This window comes from Hylobates moloch, unplaced genomic scaffold (genome assembly GCF_009828535.3).
Source record: "Hylobates moloch isolate HMO894 unplaced genomic scaffold, HMol_V3 SCAFFOLD_5, whole genome shotgun sequence".
In the NCBI taxonomy this organism is placed as follows: domain Eukaryota; kingdom Metazoa; phylum Chordata; class Mammalia; order Primates; family Hylobatidae; genus Hylobates; species Hylobates moloch.
This window is the reverse complement of record NW_026652280.1, coordinates 142,793,755-142,799,754: the sequence shown is the minus strand read 5'-3', so window position 1 is coordinate 142,799,754 and position 6,000 is coordinate 142,793,755. Positions and strand designations below refer to the sequence as shown.

The 6,000-nt window shown below is 35.5% G+C and overlaps 1 long non-coding RNA gene across 1 annotated transcript in view; it reads right to left on the bottom strand.

The window, feature by feature from the left end:
- Positions 1–1,083: 1,083 nt before the first annotated feature.
- Positions 1,084–6,000, bottom strand: part of LOC131383619 (uncharacterized) — a 339,813-nt gene continuing 334,896 nt past the window's right edge. The window contains exon 3 of the long non-coding RNA XR_009213780.1: positions 1,084–1,214. This is a non-coding gene — a long non-coding RNA (uncharacterized LOC131383619). The remainder of the gene's footprint in view (positions 1,215–6,000) is intronic.

The window sequence follows — 6,000 nt, the reverse complement described above, 5'->3', positions numbered from 1 at the left end:
CTCACTGTTGGAAAGAAATTTGGTGCAACACTACCTTCACCACATCTGCACTAATATAATGAACACAGCCTAAGTTCTCCTCTGTTTCAAATAAATACAGATTCACTTCATATGAAAGATTTCCCTGACTCTCCTTCCTCCTCAAGTACTGTCCTACTCAAATATGTATGTGTATAGATGGCAGCCATAATGATCATTGTATGCAGGAATAGGACCTACCAAGTGAAGTCCATGGATATAGAAATCAATAAGCTATTTAACTGTTATGGTTGTTTCATTCTAAGCCTTTCTAGTCTACTGGGAAAACCCAGCTGCTATTAACAGACTATAACAGATACATCAAATCTATTACAGATAATTTTAGTACAAAGTTCACATACTTTAATCTAAAAAAGAAACCTTCAAGGACCCCAAAAGTCCATCTAGTAAACATGTTGATCCTTATGCATTAAAATTTTTAACTTTTTCAATATAAAAATGTTTATGTTCTCTATCCCACTTTTTGAGGAAGAAATAATCTTCCTCAAATTGACATTCTGGTTACCAAAAGAAAAAAAGTACCAGGAAAAAAAGAAGTACTAGGATTACTGTCAGCAAACCTAGGTTTGAGACCAAGCTAAACATAGTTATTAACTGTGTGATCCAACACAAGTTAAAACCCATTTTGAACCTAAATTTTTATCATATGTAAAATATGTAATAATAATGAAATCTACTTCATAAAATTAACCAGAAAATTGAGCATCATTAATGATAACCAAAAGTAATATTAATTACAGCTTTCTAGTTATTCTGTGAATTGCATTACAAATATTTTCAGATTTTAAGCCTTATAAGGGCCTAAATAAGTATGTATTGTTATTATCTCTACTTTGAAGAAAAGGCAAAATGAAACTTGTGAAGATTAAGTAGCTTCCCCAAGGCCACAGAGCTAATAATCATCACTTCTGTGAAACTCCAAAGACCATGATTTAATTGTTTTGCATTCCTTTTGGAAAATATACCTGAAAGTGTTGTAAAGCCATGAAGCTCCATTTTAAATGTTGCTTCATTTTGTCATTTGTTGTTGCTGAACTTTTTATCGCTGGGCCTGTCTCTGAAGTGAGAAGGTTGTTTGTGCAGATTGCATCTGGTCAATCAAACTATTTGTATAACTCATCCCTGGAGCTGCGCCCTGGTAAGCGGGAGGAGGTGGACACAGAATTCTCTGGTACCTGAAAAGAATACGTAAGTCTAATTACATTTGCTGGCACTACATAACGGCAAAGTCATTCTCAAAGTCCAATAAACCAACTGCAAACAGAAGTTTCAGCATCTTAGTAATTCTTCTAAGATTGAGGGCATATCATGTGTTTTAAATACTTCTCAGTGATATATTTGTAGATTAGTGAATGTCCAGTGATATTAAAGTCTTAGTCCTTTTTGTAAATTCAGACAGGCTCCACTCTCTAAAGATACGTTGTTATTCCAGTGATGTAACAGGGTAAGCTAGCCTAGTACCTTTCTTAATTACTCTATTTCACTGTGCCAAAAGAAAAAAAAAATCTGTTTCAAAATATATCAGAACTCTGTCCAAAATATAAGCTATTCACCTGTAAAAATAGGGTTGAAAGGATTTTGGAGAAATGTAATTGCATTTTTTTGAGACACAAAAAAACTTTAATTGCTGACTTTATTTTTCCAAGGTCTCTGAGAACTCAAAAGAGGGGCTAAACAGATTCTGGACTTTATAAAAGAAATTAACTTCCCAGATTAATATATTGTTTGCCAAGTTTCAGTTTAGAGTGAATTTTTACAACCAAGTTATAAAACTCCTGAAAATACCATGGGGACTTAGAATGGAAAAGCTCAGAGAACTCCAATATATCTGATGATAACCTAAGAGCCAAAAACACATGGTGAGATTGCTATCCCAAATGGTGAAAAAGGGACAGAGTCAGTTCATATGGTAAAATAAATGATATATTTTATGGTGTTCATATATTTTGAAAGGCATGCCATAGGGTATTCTGTAAAACTTTATTTGGATCTGTGGGAGACTGAATGACTCATTGCTGGTAATGGGATACAGAGCTCTCTGCTTCAGGGCCACCAATACAAATCTTCCCTGGGAAGAAAGCGATATAAAATTGTTACAATGGATCAACTTTTGTTTAATCCTCCTCGCCATTTACCCCTGCACTCCACACTCTCCATGCCTTCCACAGGCCTTCAGTCTTGGGGATAAAAGATGTATTGATAATTGAAGATAGAGGGATTTTTAATAAAGTAAAAGTTAATGCTTCTCATTTATTTCCTCTCTAAATCAGTTAGTAAATAATTTGGAAACTTTAATAAAGACCTTAGGAAACCAAAATCATATATCACAACCAATTAGCAAATATTCAGTGGACCTCCTTAGTGCTTAAAAAATCAGCATAAAATACAAGGACAGTGTTCATCTAATGAAACCTTATATAAAGAATGAGGTGGAATGTTTTTCCATTTGTTTGTGTCCTCTCTGATTTCCTTGGGCAGTGGTTTGTAGTTCTCCTTGAAGAGGTCCTTCACTTCCCTTGTTAGCTGTATTCCTAGGTATTTTATTCTTTTTGTAGCAATTGTGAATGGGAGTTCATTCATGATTTGGCTCTCTGCTTGCCTCTTCTTGGTATATAGGAATGCTAGTGATTTTTGCACGTTGATTTTCTAGCCTGAGACTTAGCTGAAGTTGCTTATCAGCTTAAGAAGCTTTTGGCTGAGACAATGGGGTTTTCTAGATATAGGATTGTGTCATCTACAAAGAAAGATAATTTGACTTCCTCTCTCCCTATTTGAATACTCTTTATTTCTTTCTGTTGCCTGATTGCTCTGGCCAGAACTTCCAATACTATGTTGAATAAGAGTGACAAGAGAGGGCATCCTTGTCTTGTGCTGGTTTTCAGGGGGAATGCTTCCAGCTTTTGCCCATTCCATATGATATTGGCTGTGAGTTTTTCATATGTGGCTCTTATTATTTTGAGGTATGTTCCTTCGATACTTAGTTTATTGAGAGCTTTCAACATGCAGGGATGTTGAATTTTATCTAAGGCCTTTTCTGCATCTATTGAAACAATCATGCAGTTTTTGTCTTTAGTTCTGTTTATGTGATGAATTATATTTATTGATTTGTGTATGTTGAACCAACCTTGCATCCTAGGGATGATGCTAACTTGATCATGGCAGATAAGCTTATTGACGTGTTGCTGAATATGGTTTGCCAGTATGTTATTGAGGATTTCTGCATCAATGTTCACCAGGGATATTGCCCTGAAGGTTTTTTTGTTTTTGTTGTATCTCTGCCAGGTTTTGGTATCGGTATGATACTGGCCTCATAAAATGAGTTAGAGGGGAGTCCCTCTTTTTCAGTTTTTGGAATAGTTTCAGTAGAAATAGTACCAGCTCTTCCACAACCTACAGAATAAGAGAAAAATTTTGCAATCTATCCATCCAACAAAGGTCTAATATCCAGAGTCTGCAACGAACTTGAACAAATTTACAAGAAAAACAAACAACCCCATTAAAAAGTGGGCAAAGGACATGAACAGACACTTTTCAAGAGAAGACATTCATGCGGCCAATAAACATATTTTAAAAAGCTCAACATCACTGATCATTAGAGAAATGCAAATCAAAACCACATGAGATACCACCTCAGGCCAATCAGTATGGTGATTACTAAAAAGTCCAGAAACAACAGATGCTGGCAAGACTGCAGAGATAAAGGAACGCTTTTACACTGTTGGTGGGAGTGTGAATTAGTTCAACCATTGTGGAAGACAGTGTGGCCATTCCTCCAAGACCTAGAAGCAGAAATATCATTTGAGTCAGTAATCCCATTGCTGGGTATATACCCAGAGGAATCTAAATCATCTTATTATAAAGATACATGCATACATATGCTCATTGCAGCAATATTCACAATAGCAAAGACATGGAATCAGCCCAAATGCCCATTAATGATAGACTGGATAAAGAAAATGTGATATGTATACATCATGAAATACTATGCAGCCATTAAAAAGGAACAAGATCATGCCCTTTGCAGGGGCATGGATGGAGCTGAAAGCCATTTTCCTCAGCAAAATAACACAAGAATACAAAACCAAACACTGCATGTCCTCACTTATAACCGGGAGCTGAACAATGAGAACACATGGACACAGGGAGGGGACTACGCACACTGGGCCTGTCAGGTGTAAGGGAGAGCATCAGGAAGAACAGCAAATGGATGCTGGGTTTAACACCCGGGTGATGGGTTGATCTGTGCAGCAACCATCATAGCACACGTTTACCCATATAACAAACCTGCGCATCCTGCACATGTACCCTAGAACTTAAGAGTTGAAGAAAAAGAATGATGTAATAACTAAACTGAGTTTGTAAAAGTGGTAGGAACAAAGAAAATACGTTCACTGGGCAGATTCTATGGATTGAGTATTTCTACTTACATAACATTGAATTCTCACCACAACCCTCTGAGATATAGGTATTTTGCTTACATGTTGGCAGATGGAGAAACTGGAGCTTAAAGAGGTTGAGTTGCTCAGCCCTCACAGATAGTAAGAGATAGGGCTGAGAATCAAACACAGACCTGTATTATTCTAAATCTTGTCTCTGTTTTCACCGTCAGTCCTTGAGGGCATGCTGAAGACATAAAATAATTGCAATATGCTCCCAGCAAACTAAAATAATTATGCTGCCAATGAATGTCCATGCTAGTTTTTCAAATACAGGTATTCTACACTTACAGGTCATCTCTCTACCAAAAATTTGAAGTGCTTTAGGAACCTGATTCTGGATGTTCCATGGGAGCATACCCCCATAATGATCAAACCATGCATGCTATTCTAGTAACGGAAATGCTTCAGCAGCAAACCTAGCAAAAGTGACACCTGAAGAAAATAATTTTTAACACTCCCTCCTCTATATCATCAAATTTTCTTATTCAAAATCATAAATGTATACAGCCAGTAACTAATAAGAAAAGTTAAATGAAACTGAAAAATCTGTGAAAAGTGCAATTTAGATAACTACTAATTTTTACCACTGATGCACATTTTATGTTTTTTTGTTCTTTAGTATTAAAACAACTGATCATTTATAATTAAATTTTACAGATATTATTTTATCTCAATAAAATATTTCATATATGAACTAAAATCTGTACTCGCCAACCAAAAACTTTGTATTTAATGTTTCACATTTTAAACATAGATTTAAAACTCAAAGTGGTCACATAAGATGACAGAATTGAAATAACTCAGATTCCAATTCTCCATTATCACATTTTCTCACTGTTTATTTCAAATCTACTGTTTAAAAACAGGAATATGTAGTACCATAGGGATTGGAGACACAAATAATGCCTGAAGAAAATTCAACATTCTAATCTCTAACAAACTTCATCTCAAAACATATATAGTTAAGACCATATGTGTTATGGAACAAGCTGAATAACTGAGAGTTCTCCAAATTAACTTCCATGTAAAAAACAATGCTCATTAAAGGATAATAAAAATGTGCTAATTTGAAGCTTACGTACATATTATTAAAATTTACAATTATGATTGTTTAGAACTTAGACAAACAAAACGTTTTTGAGGAAGAATGATTCTGTTACCAACTTTGTTTAGAATTGCCAGCACATGGTTATAATAAAAACCACCCTACTTTTAGCAAGCTTTATTATTCTTTCCAAGTTCTCTCCAGGCCCTGCACCCAGGACAGATGGTGCTCACTGCCCCCACCTTTAGCGTGCCACTAGCTCAGTCGCTTATTCGATATTGACCTACCAAAAATATCTAGACTGGAATGACATCTCCTTTAAGGCAGGGGATAATTAACTCCTCCCCACAAAGTATAAATAATCTCTTTCTTCACAAAGTAAATACGTTTTTCTGACACTATCTGACATTTCCATCCAGTGTGCTTTTGAAACTGTATGCTCTTGTTTTTGTTTTTTGTTTTTGTTTTTTTGTTGAG